At 46.2% G+C, this 23,339-nt stretch overlaps 1 protein-coding gene and 1 long non-coding RNA gene across 3 annotated transcripts in view; both read right to left on the reverse strand.

Moving 5' to 3' along the window:
- LOC122231326 overlaps positions 1-1,500 on the reverse strand; it is a 34,119-nt gene extending 32,619 nt beyond the window's left edge. Inside the window, exons 1-2 of the long non-coding RNA XR_006208516.1 lie at positions 1,011-1,500; positions 125-310 (exon numbers count right to left, since the gene is read on the reverse strand). This is a non-coding gene — a long non-coding RNA (uncharacterized LOC122231326). The remainder of the gene's footprint in view (positions 1-124; positions 311-1,010) is intronic.
- KIRREL3 (kirre like nephrin family adhesion molecule 3) overlaps positions 1-23,339 on the reverse strand; it is a 546,659-nt gene that overhangs the window by 486,352 nt on the left and 36,968 nt on the right. The gene's annotated exons all lie outside the window — the stretch shown is intronic.

Genomic DNA, 23,339 nt, shown 5'->3' on the forward strand with positions numbered 1-23,339 from the left:
CGTGGAATTCTGGGTCAGGGAGAAGCCAGGTCTTCAGGACGGTTCGGCGAGGGCTCGGCTGGTGCCGCCCAGGGGCTCCCCGCCTCCCCCAGGCTCTGGCGCTAACAGGCCCTCTGCTGCCCACCTGGAAGCAGGTGCCTCCGACCCTCTCTGACTTGTGGGGTGACAGTGGAGAGCTGAATATGGAGAACTGCCTGTGTTTTCGTGAGCCTGCTCTCCTTGCCTCAGACACAGTTACGTCGGCCCGAACCTGCTCATGCCTCCGGAATGGTGCTGCTCCCTTACACGTGATTGGTCCAGCATTTCTACTCTACAAGGAACGAAGGGTACAGCCAATCTCATCTCCATGAAAGCAATGCATCTTCCTGGCCAGGTTATCATCCCGTGTCCTTCAGAAGTGCATCTTTCTCCCCAAGGTCATTCTGAGCGAGCCACAGGGTCACAGGAGAGTCTTGGGAAGATCAGGAGGAGAAACCCAGTGGAAAGAATAATCCGAGTATGATCCTGGGAGCTTCAGCTCCTCAGACTTCTCACCTCTTCCCGGAACACAACCCTTCCCCCCCTAACCTGCTGCACCTTCAAGCTTGAAGCTCTTCCCAGACTCCACCTCTAGGGATAAAAAAAGGACTCTCTCAGATTATTGAACAGACCAGCAAATGCTCACTCCCTTAGGACAGGAGGCAGTTTGGACCACAGGCAGGTCAGAATGTCCGGGCACTTCCACAAACAGCCTCCCCCCCCCCCAAACAAAGGAATATCAAACATGAAACAAACCAGTGTTCTCCCATCAAAAACATCGTAACTCATTTAACATTGAGGTTTTTTTTTTTTTAATCCTTTTTACTAGATTAAAAAAAAAACACAATAGTTGTTTCTTTCCTTTTATTTCAGCAGGGTTCCAGATAATAAAAAGATTTATAATTAAGCCAGTAGATTTACTTTTGCTATGCTGCCCTAGATTATGAAAAAGTATAATTATATGCAATTAAAAAATGAACAGTATTTCTTACCAGAGCGAAGCTTGAAAAGTCATTATGAATCCATTAGCTCAGCAGACCTTACAAATGGCCTTCACTACTCCGGACTTCATTTAAATTTACAACATTGAGAAGTAACTTCTCCCCGTTTTGATGGACTGTGTGTGTGTGTGTGTGCGCTCACACATGTGCGTGTTCATTCTCTGCTTTACCAAGAGGAGCCACACACTGATCTTACGTGCTAAGGCCATGTTCTTAATATTGAGTTTGCCATGTTCTTCCGGTCACATGGCTCATAAGTGCTGCACTTCGGGAATCTGCCAGCTGGAAAACTGAGGGATGGTCTAGAATTCTTCTAACTTACCCTTGTGCCTACCTCCTATAGGCAGTGATATAGTGCTTTATTGCTGACAGCACAAATGAGGCCATGATTGTCACAATGCTATCTGGACTTTGCTCTGGTCCCCTCCTCTCCTCCAGCTACATCAGCCTGAATCGTTCCCACTGAATTCACTTATGGCTGGGTTACTGTGGAATTGCCACACTTATCCACATAATTACCTAGCATGATGGGTGCTTTATCTCTCGACTACCAGGGATAACACATACAGGAGAATTGATCTAGATAATCCTGGCACCATTCACGACTTTATTTCAATTGAGCCTGCATGTTTGACAAGAAGTTGTAATTATTGAAAATTTCATCTGCATTAAGATAATGGATCTTACCCAGAAGTCCATTTTCTCTTGTCCCTCAACATTGGAATCACCCTCAGCATCATCACTGGCAGGAGCCCAGGGGTTATAGCAAAAGACAAAACAAAAAACCACCCAGAAGCCCTCTATCACCGTTTTTTGTTTTTTTTGTTTTTTTTTTTTCATTTAACTGGCTATCCCCGTTCGCTGTCTTTCCACCTGCTTCTGTGTTTGCCCGATGACATCAGAGCCTTCAGTAGTGGCTCCAACTCTGGCTGATAATTAGAATCACCTGGAGGCAATGTAAAAACTATAGGTGAATAGTAACCTAGACTTTCTGAATCAGAAGTTCTGGGAGTAGGGCTTGGGAATCGGTCTATCAATGACTCTCCAGGTGATTCTTAGGCAGCCAGCCCCACAAGGTACATAAATTGACATTTACATCCCTCCAGCCCAGATGAGGGGCCAGGCACACTCAGGTGGATGGGAGAGAAGGCCCATCTCTGGTCATTTCCCTGTTGTCTGGAATTCATCCTCTTTGAGTATTCAGGTACCAGCCTGGATGAACAAGGATCCCAGGACCAGACCCAGACACCTCCCACCCTCGCAGCCTTCCCTGAGGGGGCTGCTCCCATCTCAGGTGATGCGTCCCTAGAGCAAGATGGCGGGTGTCCCAGGTCTCTTTCTCAGTGCAACTATAGCTGCTCAATGGACACCAGCTTTCCCCTCGGCTCTTTCCCAATTCTTAGATGTTTTAGTTCCGACGTGCGCTTAATTCACCACCAGGCTCAACACATTACCTAAAAATTAAAATCCTGCAACTCTCCAAACTGAAAGACAATGAGGGTGCCAGAGAGCAACAAAGCACCGGAATTCAGAAGATCTGGCCTTTAACCCCAGCTTTGCCATTTTCTGATGGCCTAGCCTTGCAGAGGTCACTTCTGTTTTCCAGGCTGCTGGTTTTTCCACCTGGATAGTGAGAAAGGTTGGGCCAGATCATGTCCAGATTCCTTCTAGTTCAAGTATTCTGTAATACGACATCCTTCAAGGAGGCTCCATACATGTTCTTCCAATGATTGATACTTCTGCATGCGACATCACTAAGGAGATTTATAACTGTGACCAAGATACTGAACTCTTCGAGCCTTACTTTACTCATCATAAAAATGGAATGACAGTATTATCAAGCACTTAGTTGAGTAAGGGTTAAATGATACATGCATCTAAAACCCCTAGTGCCGGGTCTGGCACCTGGTAAGCACGGAGTACATGTTATGTGACATTGTCACCATCATCATCATCACCGTCACCATCATCATCGTCATTATGACAAGATCTCTGGTGTTCTAAAGGGCTCACTCACACTGGCCACTGTTTCACCCTGTCGAGATAAAAAAGTGACCTCACGAGCCTGGTAATAAGGAATCTGGACATTACCCTAGCCCTGGATTCAGAAAACAGGCTGCCCCATTCTGTGAAAGCCTAGGTCCCATTCCCTCCCTTGCTCTTCCAGCTGGAGAGGGTCACTCAAGCACCACAGAGTGGCAGCCAGATGGGGACAGTGACCTGCATTCACCCTGGGAATCTTGTGGCACATGCTGGAGTGTTTTTTTTTTTTTTTTTATGTTTATTTATTCTTGACAGAGAGAGAGACAGAGCATGAGTAGGGAAGGGGCAGAGAGAGGGAGACACAGAATCCGAGGCAGGCTCCAGGCTCCGAGCTGTCGGCACAGAGCCCGATACGGGGCTCGAACCCACAGACCGCCAGATCATGACCTGAGCCGAATTTGGACGCTCAACCCACTAAGCCACCTGGGCGCCCCTTGGAGAGTGTTTTGTACATCATTTTAATGAATCGGGTCCTTCAGTGAAATGCAACCTCAGAGTCTTAGAGGTCTCCCCCAGCTCTCTTTGCGTGGCCACTCCAAGAGCAAAGACTCTTCCAGGGGGCTCTCCTTGAGTCCCAAGGCTTGTAGGGAGGCAGCCTCCTCCTTCAGACCTACGGCTCTCAATGCAACCTCATCTTCCTTCTCTCCCTCTCTCTCTGAGTATCTCAAAACCAAGTTGTTTGTAAACTCCCTCCACCAAATGGCTCTGTTACACGGGCTCGGCTCATTAACATGCAGGCAGTAAAGTACGGCAGGAGCTCCGATTTGTCATATTAAGGAGACTATATTGCTGTGGAGAGAAACATTAAAGGATTTTATTCTAAGATATCCCCCCTCCACCCACCCCCCCCCCCCACCCGGTGCAGACAACGTCTCTTGGGACAAGCTCTGCTTCCCTGCTCTCATTTGCACAGATTTCTGATAAATGTTCCCATCAGGGCCATAGGCCCCAGTGCTGCACCACTGGCCCTTTCCCTTGGGGGTCTCGGGGGTTGGCTTTTGAGATGGCTTCGGGCCTTGGGCAGCCACAGCGGTAAAACATTCATCTTCATTCCTTCTCTCCTCTTACCCGCTAGCTGACAGCGAGACCCCGTCCCAGGGAGGGCTGGAGGAGATTCTGTCTCTACCACTCAACGCCTCCCTCTTGGAACTAATCGCGGCTTTTCTCTGCCCTTCTCCATACAATCTGATATCATTATCGCCAACATCATCAAAAGAAGGCCCCTTTGTAGATTGCATTGTGCAAACCGAAGAATGACCTAGACATGGCCGACTTTGCCTATTAGGAACGTAAGAGCATATTTACACGATACCATGGCACACGGGTGAAGGATAAGCCCAGGACGAGATTAAATCAACAGACCGAAAGATAAATGAACAATAATGCATTAATATCGAATACGTATCTGAGGGTAAGTGCCATGTGGGTTGGAAGGCAGGGCAAAGGGCACGACTGCAGGGTCAGTGGGACCAGAATGACAGATGTGAGGGGTCAAGGGCAGGCATTTCCTCCAAGGGAAGCATTAAAGATCAATCTCCATAAGTGGAAGGAAGGCCATCCACGGTCCCCTATGTGCTCTTAGTTTCATTAAAATTCTGTTCTGTTGAAAACAAAGGGGAAATGGTTGCTCTGAAGGTTTGGCAGGGGAGAGTGATACACTATCACTGGATTCAGGCTAGGTGGGGACTCCTTATGTTTTGTCGTTGTGATGGAGTACAGCTGACGTGCAATGCTACATTCGTTTCAGGTGGGCGACATAATGACTGGACAATCCTCTATGTCAGACTGGGCTCACGACAAGCGTAGCTACCATCTGGGGGACTTCTGGATTTAGAAATATCAAGGGCCAGCCGGGGAACTCTGTCCAGGGCTCACTGTGAAGAAAAGAGTCATGCTCAAGGCTGGCAGGAGGAAGGCAAGGTGAAATTTCCTCAGAGGGGATGAGGCTCCTTTGCAGCTGAAACTGTCTGGAAGACGTAGGGCTCACCCTGGGCCTTCTCGGAGCTGGCTGAGCAGACCGAAGACATGACTGAGGCCCACACTCTGAGACTTGAGTGGGGAAGCCCAAGTGGGGCACCTTGTGCCCCACCACCCCCCAGTCAACACCTGCATGCCTGGAGCGAGCGACGCCAGCCTCCCGTGGTTCCTCCTTCAGTCTAGACTGGAGAAGAGTTGGAGAGAACTGAATTCCCTCCTCCGTTGCTCCTGGGGCTGCTAATTCATAGTTGCATTAGCTTTCATTTGGATAACAGCATGGGGGATTGTCAGATATTGGCTCTGACCAAATTTAATCTACAGGCTGCGCTCTGCCCTCTTTCCACTTGCCTTTTACTCAAGACCCTAATGAAGAGACTTATCTGATTGGTTTACCGGAGTCCTATCTGGAATGAGTAGCTCCAGCCCTGTGCGCTCCCACCTCTCCGCTGTCCACTCCAATCAAGAACGGGGGCTCTCGCAACTCTCTCAGTTCTGAAACAAATTAAATCTCACTGACAGACTCTATCTGCCTCGAGTTCTCCATTACGCTTCACTTTGGGTTTGCCTTCACGGTGACAAAACTGCTTTGACACGTTCGAAGATTCTCAGGGCCCTGTTCTCTGCCGTCCCCACCCCTACCTCGCTGCTGTCCGGTGTGATTTCTGTAACGACAAGACCCACCACTCAGACTTCCCCGGCGTCAGCAGCTACTCTGCTACCTATCAGCGACATTCAGCCCCCAAGTGCGACATGACGGGCTGTGTCGGGGGCGGCGGGAGAATACCTCCGCTCGCTCCCTGGAGGGTCCGCAGAACCATTTCTGCTCCTTTCTTCACCCTCCTTCCAGCCAGCCCATCCAGGCCTTTTGAAAGAAGTCATTCCCCACGCCCCGCCCCCCAAACTGCCCCCACCACATCTCCACAAGGTCCCTAGAAGAATGTGGCCTGGGGCTGTTCAGTATCTTTTCAGTCTGCACCTGCAATTTAGCCAGTCTTTAGATATGTTCCCCCAGGCGGTGGGGAAACAGATCTCAGGTCTCCCCTGGTGCCTTCAGGGGAAGCTGCTAACCTACCTCCACCCTAATAGCCTCATTAGACTCACCACAGATGTTCCCCCTGCTGCACTGGGCTCCTACACGGAAGCCTTCTCATCTCCCTGAGGCAGCTGCAGAAGAGGGGGACAGGTCCCAAGCAGGCCACCATCATGACTGTGACAGCAAGCATGTTGGTGATTATAAATTCTCCGTTTTCAAGCTTCTGTTAGTGCTTTGAGAGTTGCTTTAGTGGAATTAATAATTGAATGGTGTTGGTTATAGCCATCACTTGAGGCCCATTACAGTCCCTTTTAGCTCTAAAATTCTTTTCATTCATGGATTCATTCATTCATTCATCAAATACCTATTGAGTACTTGTCATGTGTCAGGTCTTTCCCTAAGAGTTCCCTGGATTCAAGCCCCAAGGGAAAGGGGTTATAGCAAACCAGGATGGAAGGGGCCATGAGACTGGAAGCTTCTTGGATGCAGGCCCTCACACACCCTTCCCACTTCTTGCTCTGCTGTCCCCCAGGGTCCCCAAATCTTCTCTTCCCTGGTCCCTGCATCTATGCAAATCCCCTAGGATTAACCAGCACACCAGCCGTAAACAGTAAGGATGGCCTAAGGAGCAGAACTTCCACTCCCCCCCCCCCAACAAATGCCCTGATTCTGATGGTGTTCAGGAAAGCCCCCCAACCCAGAAAGTGCCACGTTAGCATGTGGATTATTTTGAGCTGAAGGTAATTGAGTCCCTGAGGGCTGAAGAGAAACTTTTCTCCCACCCTTAACCACACAGAAGAATCCAAATTGGGGGTCTTCCCCAGAATAAGGGTTATTAACAGATCAGTTTTTCTCGGAGTGGCCCATCTGTATGGCAGGGCAAACATCTAATTACCAAACATCTGTTCCTCTTATGGTCCCATGAAGTACACTCCTTTCCTCTGGACTCCCAGACTCTTACCCCTTCCCCTTAGTTTCAGGATGACATATATACTCCATGCTGCCTGATGGTCTTTGGAATTTCCTTGTCTATGTGGATGTCCCATTATACACACCTGTAAAATTTGGTTTTCTCCTGTTATTCTGTCTCGTGTCAATCTGATTCCTAATCCAGCTACAAGGACCTTCAAGGGGACGGGAATTCTTGCTCCTCGACACCTCCTTCATCTCATTCCCATCACTTTTCACATGCCTTTCCCACAACCTATCGTGACTGCTGATACATCAGGGCCTCTCCAGCTCTCAAATCCCGGGCTGGTGTTTGAGAAATTCAGGTGGAGTCCGGAATCCTACTTGGAACTGTCAAGAATTCTACCTCAGAACCCACAGCCCTAGAATTTGGGCTCAACCCCCTTGTGACGACCCCGACCTCAGATTCCAGGCCTCAGGTTGTAGCTCTTCCTCCGAAAAGACACTGAAGCCCCTGGAGACTGCAAAATGAGAAAGTCACATCTTCCACGGCGGCCCCCAGGCTCTACAACTGGCTAGCCACCCTTGTCCCTGGAAGGGAAGGCTTGGTTGCTACCACCCTGAGAACTGCGTGACCTGGGCTATACTTCTGGTTTAGTCATCACACACTGGGTTGCCCAGCCCAAACCACCTAGCCTCCCTGGGCCACAGCATCCTCGTTAACAAAATGCCATGCTGCTACAGCGATTTCTACTTGGTCCCAAAAGGATTTATAGGCTGTGCCTATAAAATCTACAGGCTAGACTAGATGTTCAGTAAGGTGAGCTCCCACTTTAAAATTCCACAAGCGACTCACTTATTTAACCTATCTTGGGAGCATGTTTAATGCCAGCCACTATGATGGGAGCTCACAAAATATGCCCCAGCATTCACAGCAGTTCCCAGCATGGTAGCAACAGGAGGGACATCGTTTACGTAGTAAGATCAAATGGCTACAGAAAATCAAATGCTTGCATATTTTAAAAATAAGTGCAGTAATAAGTGTGCTCATAATTATATTATATGTACTAGGCAATACATGAAATGTCCTACCTGGCTTTTTGCAACACAAAAATGCCCATATAGGGTAGATACGATTACACACACATTGTCCAATATTTATTCATGACAAGGATACGACAGACCTTATACTAGGTACTTGGGTGTCAGCACGTAGATTTTGCATCGCTGGGCCCAGAGGGGTTAAATAAATTCCCAACCACATAGCTAGCAAGTGGCAGAAAGGACCAGAAATCTAATCTGCCAGGCTCTAGAGCCTAAGCTCCCAAATGCTAACTATCCTACTTACCTCAGGTTGGTTTTATCATCTTCACAATGCCAGCCAAAGCCAGTGTTTTCTGAGCCAATAGCTTACTCCCTCCTATTGTCCTTTCCTCGCTCAGCTTCTCCTACTCATGAGTGAACCTTCCCCATCGCGATCTTCTACCCATGAAATAGCCGCTTTGTATTCTCTCCGCTTCACCGGTTCTCATTTCCAATTGCCACCTGAACGCTGCTATTTTCTTCTTGTCTTCCACTCTTTGCTTTCTCCTTCACCTCTCCTGTAACTCTGCAAAATATCTGTGAATTGGCTAAACTGAAGGACTCTACCATGGTCTGATTCTGGAGGCACAAACTGTGAACTCCTTTGAAAATACTAGCTTCATATTATAGAACCCGGAGCAGAAGGAGACACAGGGAATTACAGAACAACCTTCAGTGAAGCCAGAAATGTGGGTGGCTTGGCAGGTTTTGAGACTGGATGGCCCCTTCCTATCTTGAAATCACATTTGATTGGGCGGTGTGGTGAAAAAGGAAAAGCATGAATAGCAACTGAATTGAGTTATTCATGAACACACTACATGCAAATACCATTTAAATATAAAGAGTCCTGAGTCAGGCTCTCATGTATCACGTGGGAGACAATATGGCAGACGGTGAAGAGATGGGTCTCTATAGACTGGGATAGGATGAGAAAAGGACCCTCTGGCTGTCCACATTACCTAAGGAAATCTGGAAATGTTAATTTCATGATGCACAGCATCATCTTAGTGACTTAACGACTTGCTCTTTCATACCAATCTGACGTCAGTGCAGTCTTGGGTCTCAGTCTAGACTGGTGACTCTTAGAAGCTGTGTGGTCATGTCAGCTGTCAGGAGGCATGATACCGGAATGGAAAGTGAACCAGCCCTCACATAACCATGATGCCGTGAGATGCTACTTGATAAAACATGGTGTCAGCCTCCTCAAGATTTTACTCTCATATCCCAACTGCTGCTTGGCTACCCCAAAACTCCAACACAGCTCATTATTTCATAAGAGGTGTTAAATATGAATTGTTCATTAGAACACATATTATTGGATGTTTAACTACCGTGTAATTGATTTTCTATCCATTGCCTAGTGGTTAACCCTCAATAAAGCTTTTTGTAATCAACTTAAAGTACAATACCTACCACGCTTGATAATCTTTCTCCTTTGATTTAATAAGAAACCAACTCTACATTATTGAAATTATTCTTTATCATTAAAAAATGGTCAAGTTTCAAACACAGCATGAGAAAAACTCTGGATGCATCTGGGCCCCCCTACAGAAGGATCTCAGTGAGATCGAGAGCCCAGGGGGAGGGACCCAGAGACTCTTGTAACCATTGTGATATTCACTAAGGTCCAGGACTGTCACATCCTATGCTCATAGCTAGGAAGACAGTGGAATCGTTCTAGAACTGCCATGCAGGAAGTCAAGTTCCTGGTCCAGTGTGACAGATAGTACAGCTCTTCCTCAGGGTTGAGAGATCAAGAAAATTAGGAGAGGCTCAGGCTCTCCAAAGAACGTCAGAAACAATTAAGCATTAATATGCATTTAGAAGATCCATCATTCAGGACCTTTCTTCAGGGCTTTACCTAATGATAGTCCCTCACCCCCTTTAAGTCTTCCTAAAAAGCCTACCTCCTCAGGGAGCCTGCCTTGTCTTGATGGAAGTGAAAAAGCGACTGACCCCAACCAACCATAGGATAGGCAAAGTGGGGAAATGTTTCGTGGAGCCTCAGGAAAGCAGACGGCTGGGGCGGAGATAGCAATTCAGAAGCCAGTGTAGGAGACAGGAGATGGAAGACACCATTAGCTCATCCTCAAAAAACTCTAAAGTGTTCACAGAATCCCTGACCCTCCCAGCCTTCAACACACACACACACACACACACACACACACACACACACACACACATATATATATCATGACACATGATGAATGAATAATAAATAAAATAGTACATGGAAAGCTCTCAGAAAAGACGTAGGACAAGTGCTTAAAATGACAGCTACTACTGCCTCTTCATATTAACACTTATTATTCTACAACACGGTTTTTAATTCACTTTATCTCCTGACTACTGGCCATGAAAAGGAATATTACATTTTGATTCATTCATTCATTTAGTTCCTTAGCCACATTCCTCGATATGAATTTGTAGGCTCTGCAGGTATGATTTTTGGTGAGCTTTTACAACATCTAACTCAATCTCTCTAGAAAGGCTTACATAAACAGGGTATTGTATGAGGCTACTGGCTACCCTGGATTAGAAATCTTTTCAAGGTAGTGAGTCTTCTGGCACAAGAAGCCAGCAAGATGCAGCAGAATGACCCCTAATTGGAACTATTGTAAAGGACATTCAGGTGATCTGTAGGCAGCTGGACTCTGGGGTCCCCTCCAGTTCTTAAACTTTATGATTCCAATTCTTCTAGAACACCGAGATAGTGATCTACAGGCAACGTCGTGTGAAGCAACATAAAGATGTGTTTCAGACTCAAACCATAGCGGGCTGCTCAGCTTCCTCCCTGGACACTCTCAGCCTTGGAGATCAAAGGCTGAGCATTTCCCCATTCAGCCTGTGACAAAAGAGAGAGATCACCCCAGCAGCAAGCTGTTGTTAGACAAATAGGAATCCTCTTCTCAAAGGGCATTCTCTTCGGCATAGTGAGTGGGCAGCCTGCAGTATTTAGGACACATTCCTAAAATAAAATTCAGCGGCCACCAAATGACTCAGTGTAGGAGCCTTCATTCTCCAAGAGAGAAGGAGGGCTGCTAAGAATGGCAGGAACCACCCACAGATGGCCTGCACCAGTTGCAACAACAGATGCATACACAACACAGCCCTTTTCTCTGAAGCATCCAGCCAAGCTCACATCGAGTTCTCCACTGTGTACGTTAAAACCAAAATAAATAATCCAAGAAAATCTGCACATGTCTGTGTGTTTGGGGTCCAAGATAAATCAGGCAATAGGCCCAAGAGGAATTTAAGACATTTGGCCACTCTTCCCTTCTTCCTTTTAGTTATTTATTTATGGAAACCTAAGCATTAGATCACTTTCCAGCTTTAAAATATACAAGGATACCCAGTGCCCCTAACGTCAAGGCTAATCTCCATTGGCTGGTGTTTAAGATCCTTTGGAATCTGAAGCCATTTACTGAGATAATGTCATGTCCCTTAAATGCTCCAGCTCGACCAGGGTGGTCTCCCCACTGTGGCCGCCTTTCTCCTGTCACTCATTATTTCTACCTGTAAGTCTCTACTCTTGCTTGATGCATTACAAAGGAAGCTTACACTTTCCTCCTCCATGTAGGAAGACCTATCCTTCTCTGAGGTCCTGCTGAGGATGCCTCTACCAGTTGGTGTCGAGATGGGCTGATTTCTCTCTTTCCACATCTCACATTACACGGAAGAGGGTGGAGGTGGGGAGCCACCATCTGTAGATTTATCATTGGAATTCTAGGGTGCTAGGGCTGGATATTAGGAGTTTCATCTGCACAGAGCACTTAGACTCCTTGGTAGAAAAAGTGATAAAGCAGAACTTGAACTTAGAGGCCTCTTAGGGAAGAAGAATTCATCCTTCCAAATAAAGGGAATTTCCAAGACCAGCCTAGTTTAGAGAGAGGGTTCCTGCCCCATGAGGGCAGAGAACTTACTCAGAGGTAGGAGAAAGTTCAAAGATATGTGTCCTGTTCAGAAAAACCAGTTTCCGGATGGCAGAGCAAAATATTCCCAATAGTGTCTCATCATTCAAGTCTTCTTTGGCAAAGCCCTAGAAGCATGTTGCCAGATACACAGGGCTAGGAGGGGTGTGGACAGAAATGTTTACTATATAGTCACTGTCCTGAAAACCCCTAGTTCAAAGGAAAGGCAATTTCTTCTGTGTGAGCTGGGTCTAGGAGACCTCATGTGCACAGAGGCATTTCAGTTGAGCACTGAAGGAAGGGTAAGTTTTAAACAAGTGGAAAAATAAGGAACGCCTCACCCTGAGAAAAGCTGGTGTCTTCTCTTGAACAGCTCACGCTTGAAATGTACACACTTAAATATATTCCCTCTTTGCCTTGAGAAGAAACGGAAGCATGGTAATGGACTTGGGCCTGCAGAACCCCCCAAGGAAGCTCCCTATGTAAACAGATTTTGAAAACTTGCCAAAAGAAGAATTGAGGATTCTGTTGAATATTGAGGGTACATTTTGAATCTGGTTCACAGGGACCTATGACTCCTGGCTGGTTGCATAACCTCTGCGAGCCTAAGATTCCTCATCTGTGAATACAGGACTAAGATCTTGGGGGACTGCTGTGAAGACTAAAAACATCTAACAAATTGTAGCTATTACAGAGAATGGTCTAGCAGCCAGTTGGGAAAGCGATACTGGGGCTGGAAGAGAGGTCAGAGAAGAAGCTACAAGTTTAGAAGTTGTCCACACAAGGGAGGAAGTGATGCTCAGGATAGCTGAGCTCCACAGAAGAGAGACAGGAATTCATGATGGAAACACTAAAACCAGACACATAGATACAAAGATCCATACATAGATAACATAGATACACAGATCTGAGGACTCATCTTTAAGGTTAGGAAGGAAAACAAATGGGCAATTAGTGATAAATTAGGAGGACCTGGAAGCCAAGAAAGAATCTCCAGACATAAGGTGATCAGCACATTAGATGTAGCAGAGTTTCAGAGTTTACAGACTGAATGTGGTGCCATATTTGGGGATTATGAAGATGGGGGGTGGGGAAGAGTAACTTCATTAACTTTCTCACGAATTGTTTTACTGGTGTGGTAGGTGCTACAGTTCAGTGAGTGGATGTGGGGTGGGGGTCCCAATCCAGCAGATCCGTGGAACACCCTGAGCAGGTGCATTATTTGAAAAACTTTTCAGGTGATGCTGGGCATAGACAAATCTGAGAATCAATGCCTTAGACTGTTTGTAAAATAACTTGGCTACAAAAGGTTGAAAAGGACAGAAGGTAGAGGAACAATGAAAGTTTAAAAACAAACAGTTTTGTTCACTTATAACCTAGATTTGTTGGCCGCTCATAGCCTGCGGAAAAGAAGATAAAGACCAAAGACGCAAATGTGGGTCAGGTGACCAGGGATGGCTCAATCAGTGTGTTTCCTACTGCTGCTGTATTAAAATGATCACAAATTCAGTAGGTGAGAACAGCACCAATCTATTACGTTACAGTTCTGGAAGTCGGAACTCAAAACATTATCAGCAGGGCTGGGTTCCTTCTGGAAGCTCAAGGGAAAGTCTATTTCCTTGTTTTCTCCAAGCTGTACAGGCTTCCTGCATTCCTTGGCTCACGGCCCCACATCATCCAAGCTCTGCTTCTGTTGCCACCTCCCCCTCTCAGACTCTGCCCCTGTCTTGTGATTACATGGAGTCCACCGACATAATCTAGGAAAATCTCCCCATTTTAAATCGCATCTCCACCAAATCTCATCTGCAAAGTCACTTTTGACATGTAAGGTAACAAATTCACAGGCACAGGGGATTAGGATGTGAACACGTCTGGGGCCATCATCTGTCCACCCCAAGAGGTATAAAGGACATGTGCTAAAGACAGCCTTGGAATGGAGAAGCCACATACGCTTTTTAACATGTAGGATAAAATAAAAGAAACAGAAAAAGACCTAACAATCTAGAGACTTGAGGTGGGTGCAGCAGTAGACACACTTCAGGCATTTGATCAGGACCTTCATATGTTTGGATGTTTCTCTAATTAAGACGTAAGCTTCAAAGGGGCAGAAGCCATGTCTTAAAGTTGTAGCGTGACACCCAGAGCATCTGACTTTCTGCAGAACCCACAACAGACTCTCAATAATGCCTTACTGACCAATGTGAGGGTTGGCATAACGAGGAAGGCACGGGGGTATCTGCTACTGGAAGATGGGTGTCTTCTGCTTAGGAATGGCTCAAAGTGGTAGACAGTCCTAAAAAAGAAGACTGTTTGTGTCAGGAGGAACGCTTGCCTCCCTCCTCCTCCTCCTCACGGAAGGACTAATTGCACTTGAAGTGTTCAAGACAGTTGTGCCAATCATCATGCTGGCATATGAGACACTGGAGACAAAGCAACCAGAAGGAAAACTAAGCCTCTGAGTGATGGAAGGAAAGGCAGGAGTCACAAATCGCCTGGTCCAATCAATCCTGCAGAGAGGCAGAGGAATTGGCCAAATGTTCCCTGGACAGCCTTTTCACTTTATTGAAGTCTGTAGCAATGAACTCCTCTCGAGGGAAGAAGCAATCGGCCAAAGGAAAAGGGAAAGAAGAACCGAAATCATGCTAAAAAAAAAAAAAAAAAAAAAAAAAAAAAAGCCAGCTAAGACAACTATCTATATATTTATCCTACAAATTTGTCTTGTAAAAGGTTGAAATGAAGACAGGAGAGAGAGGAACAGTAAGGGTTTAAGTACCGTTGGAGTTTTGTTTACCTGTTTCTGACTTAAACATGTTGATAATGCAAAAGAAGACCAAAGACATCAATGTGAGTTAAATATACGCACACACACACACACACACATGCATGCACGTACACACACACCGGAGAGGGAGGAGGAGCGACCTGTCAATCCACCAAGTATGACGACAAACAAAAGGGCTGACTGTTGACAGAAAATAATCAAATCGGTCACCGATTTTTCACGAAAGAGTAATTCTTACACATTTAAGCCACAGGCTGGCAGGAAAGAATTTTCGTGATTTCTGCCTCTCTGAGGCCTCTGGAACAGCTTTTCTGATACGCTTTTTTTTAATATAAATTCTGCAGTGACTTTTCTCTGGTGCTATTAGTTGTTTGGGTTTTTCTCTGCCTGCCACAGACTTATTTATGTTATCCTGACTTAGGTCTTTTCTTCCCCCCTTTCTTTCTTTGCTGAGGCTGGGTCTCACACCACAATCGGCTGAGTGGCATACAGGGGTCGAGATGCAAGTCTGCCCGACGTGTGGGCGCGTGTGCACGCGCGTGTGTGTGCATGCGTGTGTGGGTGTGTGTGCATGTGCGGGTGTGCATGCATGCGTGTGTGAGTAGGTGTGTGTGTTCGCCCAGAATCTCAATTCTCACCAGGGGCTGTGAGCATCTCTCATACCACATGTAATTTCCCAGGGTTTCCAAAGCAGAGGGACTGAGTAACTGAAGTCATTGCCGTAGGGCCCAGAGGGCAGAGACTTAGCCACTGCTTGCACCCAAGGGAGGAATAGAAGGAGCTTGGGAAGTTCCTATCAGTCCTCTCTCTCAAAAAAAAAAAAATGCCTGAGATTTGACACTTTATTTTACAGTCACATTAGAGTTGAGTTCAGACATATTTTGTGCTATGATAGCTGATTGTTTATTACTTCAATGGAGAATTTGATTTACTTAACATTCATTGCTGATAATATGAATTGTGCAGGTTACAAATTGTCTGGGGGTTCAGAAATACTTCCTTCCACCCTGGCTTTCTGGGGCCATCCTGTCTATCACCCGTTCCCCTTGCCCTGTTCCCTCTCTGCCCTTAAGACTGGCCGGGCAGAGCAGATGGCCCAGAAAGTGCAAAACCTTGCCTGTCCATGGAGGAGGGGAGACAGTCTTTTCCACTCACTCAGTGAAAACCCCGTAAGACAGCCTGGTTCACAACATTATATTTCAACCCAGGAAGGGCCATTAAAGGTCATCTGGTTGAATCTCATGGGCAGTTCATTTTAACAGTCGTTACTGAGTGCCTACCATGGTAGGTTTCATCTCAAGACAGCCTGGCTCTGTCAGAACGTTCTTCCTCGCGTGAGGCAGAAAGGTCTCTCCCAATGTGCTCAGTACCATAGACAGGTGCAAAAAAGAAGGGTGAACAGAGATAGATACATCGTGTAGGAGACAGCCATGTCCCTGGCTTTTCCCCTCATCGGCGCCCTAAGCATGGTTGACACAAACATGTCACAGGGGCCCTAAGTCAGCCGAAGCTGAGAGGTCAGTAGGAAGAAGGGGAACTGACCAGCTCACCGATTACACTGGTGACGCCTTGTGCTGATTGCATTAGTGCCCAGACGGCCATGTCTGTCCCAGGGGGTACTGTCGTAGGCATGTGGCATATCACTGCGGTCTTCCTGCCGCAGTGGCTTGAAGCATGAATTAGGGGAAGGGGCCAGCGGGCTAATGAGGTAATGCAGGAGACGGAAAAGTGGAAACAGGTTGCTTTAACCCCTGAAGAAAGCGTTTCTCTAGCAAATAGCAATCACTTTGAAAGCAATTGACAGAAAGCTGGCTTAATCCTTCTTCTGGAGATACTTACAGCTGCCTGCAGTTTTTAATTAATAACACTGGGCTCGCTAACAAAGGGGAGGAAGTAGGAGAGCATTAACAGATTTACTTACACAAGTCAAGGAAAGTGCTTTGCAGGAAATACCCTGGCTGCCCAGAGAACTGGATCCGCCTCTGCCCTCCCATATCCTGCATGCCAATGCGCTAGGGTGGTCCCAGGGAGCCCAGAGGGATGGCAGGTTGCTGTGTAGTTTGAGCAGGCCAGGGGGATTTCCAAGGCTACACTGCATTCCATCCCCACCCCACCCCTCAGTGCATTTCTTCCTCGCCTAATGCATTCATTCATTCCACAAATATTTATTGAGTGGCTACTAAATGCAAAGCAGGCTAAACTGAGGAACTGTATTTATATCAAAGGCTCGATCTAGGTGCTGAGGTGTGATATGAAGTATAAAAGCAAACACGAGGGGTGCCTGGGTGGCTCAGTTGGTTAAGCGTCGACTCTTGATTTTGGCTCAGGTCATGATCTCACAATTCCCGAGATCGAGCCCCGCATCAGGCTCTGTGCTGACAGGCTGCCTGCCTGCTTGGCATTTTCTCTCTCTCACTGCTCCACCCCTGCTCATACTCTCTCTCATTCTTTCTCTCAAAATAAACAGATAAACTTAAAAAAAAAAAAGGCAAAAGGGGCGCCCGGGTGGCTCAGTCAGTTAAGCATCTGACTTCAGCTCAGGTCATGATCTCACAGTTCCTGAGTTCGAGCCCCATGTCGGGCTCTGTGCCTTCAGCTGGGATCCTGGAGCCTGCTTCAGAGTCTCTGTCTCCCTCTCTCTCTGCCCCTCCCCTGCTTGAACTCTCTCTCTCTCTCTCTCTCTCTCTCTCTCAAGAATACATAAACATTAAAAAAATTACACATGAAAAAGCTAACATGATACTCATCCCCAGAAAACTTAGTTCCAGTGAGAGAGAAACATTCAGGCCTTATATTCTGGATGGCGGTCTGGGTCTGTACTGCCTGTGTCACTGATTGCATCTGCTCTGGATGGTTGGTGCCATCAATATACCAGTTTTTTTTTAATATTTTTAATTTAATTTTTTATTTTTTTAAATTTATAGCCAAATTAGTATATAGCGCAACAATGATTTTAGGAGTAGATTCCTTAATCCCCCTTACCCATTTAGCCCGCCCCCCTCCCCCACAACCCCTCCAGTAACCCTCTGTTTGTTCTCCATATTTAAGAGTCTCCTATGTTTTGTCCCCCTCCATGCTTTTTTTTAAATATGAAATTTATTGTCAAATTGGTTTCCATACAACACCCAGTGCTCATCCCAACAGGTGCCCTCCTCAGTGCCCATCACTCACCCCCCCCACCCCCCATCAACCCTCAGTTTATTCTGTTTTTAAGAGTCTCTTATGGTCTGGCTCTCTCCCTCTCTAACTTTTTTTTTCCTTCCCCTCCCCCATGGTCTTCTGTTAAGTTTCTCAGGACCCACATAAGAGTGAAAACATATGGTGTCTGTCTTTCTCTGTATGACTTATTTCACTTAGCATAACACTCTCCGGTTCCATCCACGTTGCTACAAAAGGCCATATTCCATTCTTTCTCATTGCCACGTAGTATTCCATTGTGTATAAAAACCACAATTTCTTTATCCACTCATCAGCTGATGGACATTTAGGCTCTTTCCGTAATTTGGCTATTGTTGAAAGTGCTGCTGTAAACATTGGGGTACAAGTGCCCCTATGCATCAGCACTCCTGTATCCCTTGGGTAAATTCCTAGCAGTGCTATTGCTGGGTCCTAGGGTAGGTCTATTTTTAACTTTTTGAGGAACCTCCACACTGTTTTCCAGAGTGGCTGCACCAGTTTGCATTCCCACCAAAAGGGCAAGAGGGTTCCCGTTTCTTAAATAGTTTGAACACTACCTTGGAAACACGAACCTGAATAAATACTCAAATATATGCGAAATAAAAAAAAGTTCTATGGAAAAAGGGACATGGAACTAGGGGTCCGTATTGTATCAGGGGTATTCGCCAGAACCTCCGTGCTGTGTTCTGTGGTGCCCTGTGTCGTCTGAGTCCCACGTGTATGCCAACCTGCTCGCAAGTCCTGCCTCTCATTGTGACCAGCCTCCCAGGCTCCGGTCTGCCTCTCTGCTTCAGAGATGCTCATCTGTCCTATTCACTCATTCATTCATTCACTCATTCATTCGTTCATTCATTTTCATTCATTCTCTCAGCCGATGGGCACTTGCTAGAGGCCGGGCCCTGAGCTGTGCCCTGGGAACACCATGCCTTCTGGACCCTTCCAGAGACCCGGGAAAGGCTCTCTTCCTCGCCCTTCCATGGCAGGATCTTTCTCTTTCGGTTAGCGAATCTGATGTCAGAGTCATTCCATCTGACAAAGTCTCTCCTCGTCTGAAACTCCCTGTCTCCTCATATCTCCATCAGTCCATTTCCACGTGTCTAAGCTTTTTAATGGCATATGGTTCCAGGGGGGAATCTCCAAATGAGAGAAAATTAGCAACTGTGCTTACTGGGCTAAAGAAAACGGCGAGAGGGGAAGTTTTCTTTAAAAATACCCACAAGAAGCAGCAGCCCAAGGAGATGTGACTGCAATAAAAATGATGATTTTTGTCAGGGGTGGTAGTGGGGGTGGATTGTCAACTGCATTTTCCTTCCCCCGGAATGCGTCACAGTCATTAATTTGTTTAATTTATTTTTTTTGCCTCTTCCCTAGTGAAGCAGCCCAATTCACTGTCGGCCTACCCATCAGAACAAATTACACTTTGGAAATATCCGAGCGCTTCAATTTTTCCATTAAATATAATAAGAAAACACAATGCACTGTTCTGGCCTGATGACTTCTCACCACGGATCTACAAGCACTTGTTACAACAGCTGCTCGGAGATTCTAGTTGTCATCCTTGGTGACACAGAAGCAGGAAAACAGGTCCTTGACCACCAGGCCCAGTATCAATTCATACTCGCCAGCGTGTGCCTCTTTGAGTGGTGTTTTTAATCCACTCCGCGTGCATATGATTGGATTCCGCAACACAATTTCTAAGTCTTCATAGCAGGGGCCACATGTTCTGCTTCTTTGATATCCCTCAGTTAACCCCACTGTGGCCCGGCCAATGGTTGCTGTCACTGACGCATTCCTAAGCCCTAGGAGGACAGAGCTAGCCAGGGGCTCATGGAAGCTGGCTTTCCACAGCCCAGCTTCTGTGACTTATCACTAGGCTCAAATACTCATCTGTCTTTTCTTCCTCTGACTCCTCTGACTCTTCTTCTGGCTTAAAACCAGCCATCGCTCAGATCCTGAAAACTGCTCACTATTGCAGATCAGTCTGTCCTAAGGAACATTGCTAATTGATGATTACATTCCGTTTTCAGGATGTTATCTCACTGTGCAGATTGAAAATTGAAATGTCCAGAGGTTACACATATGGTGTATACGGCTCTTCCGAGTCAGAGATTAATTGTCAAGTATTAATATGTAATTTTATTTTATTGCAAAAGCTTTCCAAAGGTTTCCAGGGGAAGGTGAGAGCTCAGACCTACCTTACCCGATGTTCAGCCCATCTGGGGATAGAGCCTCTAGAACAGCCAGATCTGCAGTTTTGGAGTCTGAGAAAGAGCACAGGCTGCAGAGGAAGGTGGGACCACGGCAGTCTAGTGAGTTCTCCGATGGGAGAAGTTTCTAAGAAGCGAGAGGCGAGGTTGGCTCTGTTGCAAGTCTCAGGCTGCCTGCTGAGTCAGTGCTGACTTCTGCCTGGGCAGAAAAGAGAGATACGAGGCCACGCCCTGGCCTCTTCCTACGTAAGCAATCTGAAGGACCACAGGGTCACCTGAAGGGCCAGGCTGTGTCAACAGACCTAGATGTCTCCAGACCTGGATCTGGTGGCAGCTTCATCACTCACTAGCAAACCGGTCTCAAGGAACTTTTGTTTCCTCTTCTCTAAAGCGGGCAGGGTGCCTTCTGTGTCAAAGGCTGCCGTGTCACTCAGTGATAATATGGTTCAACTGTGTGCTACTTTGCAGCTTATAAAGCACAATGAAGCAAGGTCTCTGTTGTCTCTAAAGCCTTGGGGCTTCTTATGATCTGAAGTGGACTGAGTGTTAGGTTTGCTGGACTATTTCAAAGTAGCCTTTTTTGTTGTTAAAGTTTATTCGGGAGAGAGAAAGAGAGAGAGACAGAGAGAATCTCAAGCAGTCTCCACACCATCAACGTGGAGCCCGACGCCGGACTGGAAGTCATGAACCGTGAGACCACGCCCTGAGCTGAAATCAAGAGTTGGATGCTTAACCAACTGAGCCACCCAGGTGCCTGGGACTATTTCAAAGAATGTCTGGAAGAGGTGAAGGAAATGATGTATGTCGGACACAGTGCCTGGTACTTCACAAGTGTTCCCTTACCCTAGTTTCTACCAGTTGTGTTTTTGAGTTTTAAGAAACAACATAAAAGGACTTTTGGGAGTGTGAGTATGAACGTGTGATCATGACCAGTGATCAAGCACAAAGGCAGAACGTGGAAAACACGGGGATGTCTTCAGAGGTGGCCAGATCCCAAGTGAAGTTTACATGGACTGCTGCTCCACGGAAATATCCTCCTTTAAACACCGGTTGAAAGTCTGTAAGAATCTCCTTCATGTGAGCACAGCTCCCACCATCTGGTTCAGGGAACCCCTCCCCCACCACCAAGTGATGAGGCAGAAGAGGGACCCACCTGCAGGAGCCTGAGACCTGCCAGCCCCCAACCTCCCTAGAAAAAGGCAATTAAGGTAGTTGTGGGATTACTCATAAAAAGAGGGCATTTCCTCCATTTCTTTTACCTTCTCTGTCTCTTCTCCTTCCTTCTCCTCTGCATGCCCCTTGTGATGGTTAATTTTATGTATCAATTTCACTGGTTCGCATGGTGCCCAGTATTTAGTCAAATCCAATTCTCTGGGAATGTCTGTGAGAGTACTGCTGAATGAGATTAATATTTAAATCAGTAGACCGGGTAAAACTAACTGCCCTCCCTAATGTTGGTGGGCCTTATCCAATCAGTTGAACGCCTGGTTACCACAAAAAGTTCTGAACCTCCCAAGAGGAAGAGGGAACTCTTCCTGCTTGACTGTTTGCATAGAATGTCAACTTTCTCCTGCCTTTGGACTTCAGCCAAAACATTGGCTCTTCCCACATTTTATCCTGCTAGCTTTTGGACAGACATTTATACAACTGGCTCTTCTGGTTCTCCATCTTAGAGATGGCAGATTGTTGGACTTTTCAGTCTCCATAATCAAGTGAGCTAATTCCATACATATATATATATATATATGTATGTACACACATATATGTATACACGTATATGTATACGTATACATATATACATATACGTATATACATCCATATGTGTATGCATACATACATATATATACGTGTGTGTGTATATATATACATATATATATACACATATACATGTATATATAAATGTGATCGATTCTGTTTATTTGGAGAACCCTAATAGACCCCTAAATGTTGATTTTTACTGGGGCTTTGTCTTACCATTTTTTCTCTTTATTCCACATGCTGTACTTAGATAATCTCACCCACTCCCAAGGCTCCAACCACCCACCACCCATATGTTAAAAAATTGCAAACCTTTCTCTTTGGTCCAGATCCTTCCTGAGCTCCAGCTCCAATATCATATATTCAGTCGTCAACCTAGTCTCTTGCCTTGGATGTCTCCTTGCCCACCCCCCACCAGTCAGCCTGTCCAAAGACAGATGGAAGCATTTTCTATACAAACCTACCTTCCCTGCACTGGTCCCCATTTCAGGGACTGTCCCACCTTCCACTCTGTTACCCAACCTTGGGGCCATCCATCTGACACTCCCAAAATCCAACTAATGCTCAGGCAGTACACTTAACCTCTGGACTCCTCTCCTATCTCAACTCTACTCTCTGTGTCCATTAGTCCTGCTTAGGTCATTGTTCATCATCTCTTCTATGTGTCTACTACATATATTTGTATACACCTGTCCTTCTATGCTAGATTCTGTCTTCTTTCTGGGCAGGAGTCCTGATTGATTTTTTTTAAGTTTGTTTTTTTTTTTAATGTTTATTTATTTTTGACAGAGACAGAGAGAGAAACAGACAGAGCATGAACGGCGGAGGGGCAGAGAGAGAGGGAGACCCAGACCATGAAGCAGGCTCCAGTCTCTGAGCTGTCAGCACGGAGCCGGACGCAGGGCTCGAACTCACAAGCCGTGAGATCATGACCTGAACCGAAGTCGGATGCTTAACTGACAGAGCCACCCAGGCGCCCCCTGATTGATGTTTTTAATCCCAGAAAAGTGCTTGACAAATATCAGATACTTAATAAATGGCTCTTGTCTGAATGAATGATTGAATGAATGAATGACCTCCCTTGGAAGTTCATGGGAAGTAGGGAGAAAGGCAGAGCATCTGATAAGACCTTGGCATGACCCCAGGGAACAAGAAACAGAAAAAGAAGTTAATTTATCTTTCAGAAATAAATAAAAGGCAAATTCTCCTTGATTAAATCTGAAATGAGGAAAACAGAAACAAGCAGTTCTCTTAAGAGCAAGGTAGCTAACATCCTAAGTATCCCCTGTGGGCTAAGAGAAGCTCTGCTATAAGAGGTTATGTTTGTTTGTTTGTTTGTTTGTTTGTTTTTGTTTTGCCATTTCCAGAAATGGAGTCTAGGACAAAATCCAATCTTTCTAAAGAGACCCTAGGGTATATTTAAAGTTCTCCCAACAGACA

Source organism: Panthera tigris, chromosome D1, assembly GCF_018350195.1.
Source record: "Panthera tigris isolate Pti1 chromosome D1, P.tigris_Pti1_mat1.1, whole genome shotgun sequence".
NCBI classification, from domain to species: Eukaryota; Metazoa; Chordata; class Mammalia; order Carnivora; family Felidae; genus Panthera; species Panthera tigris.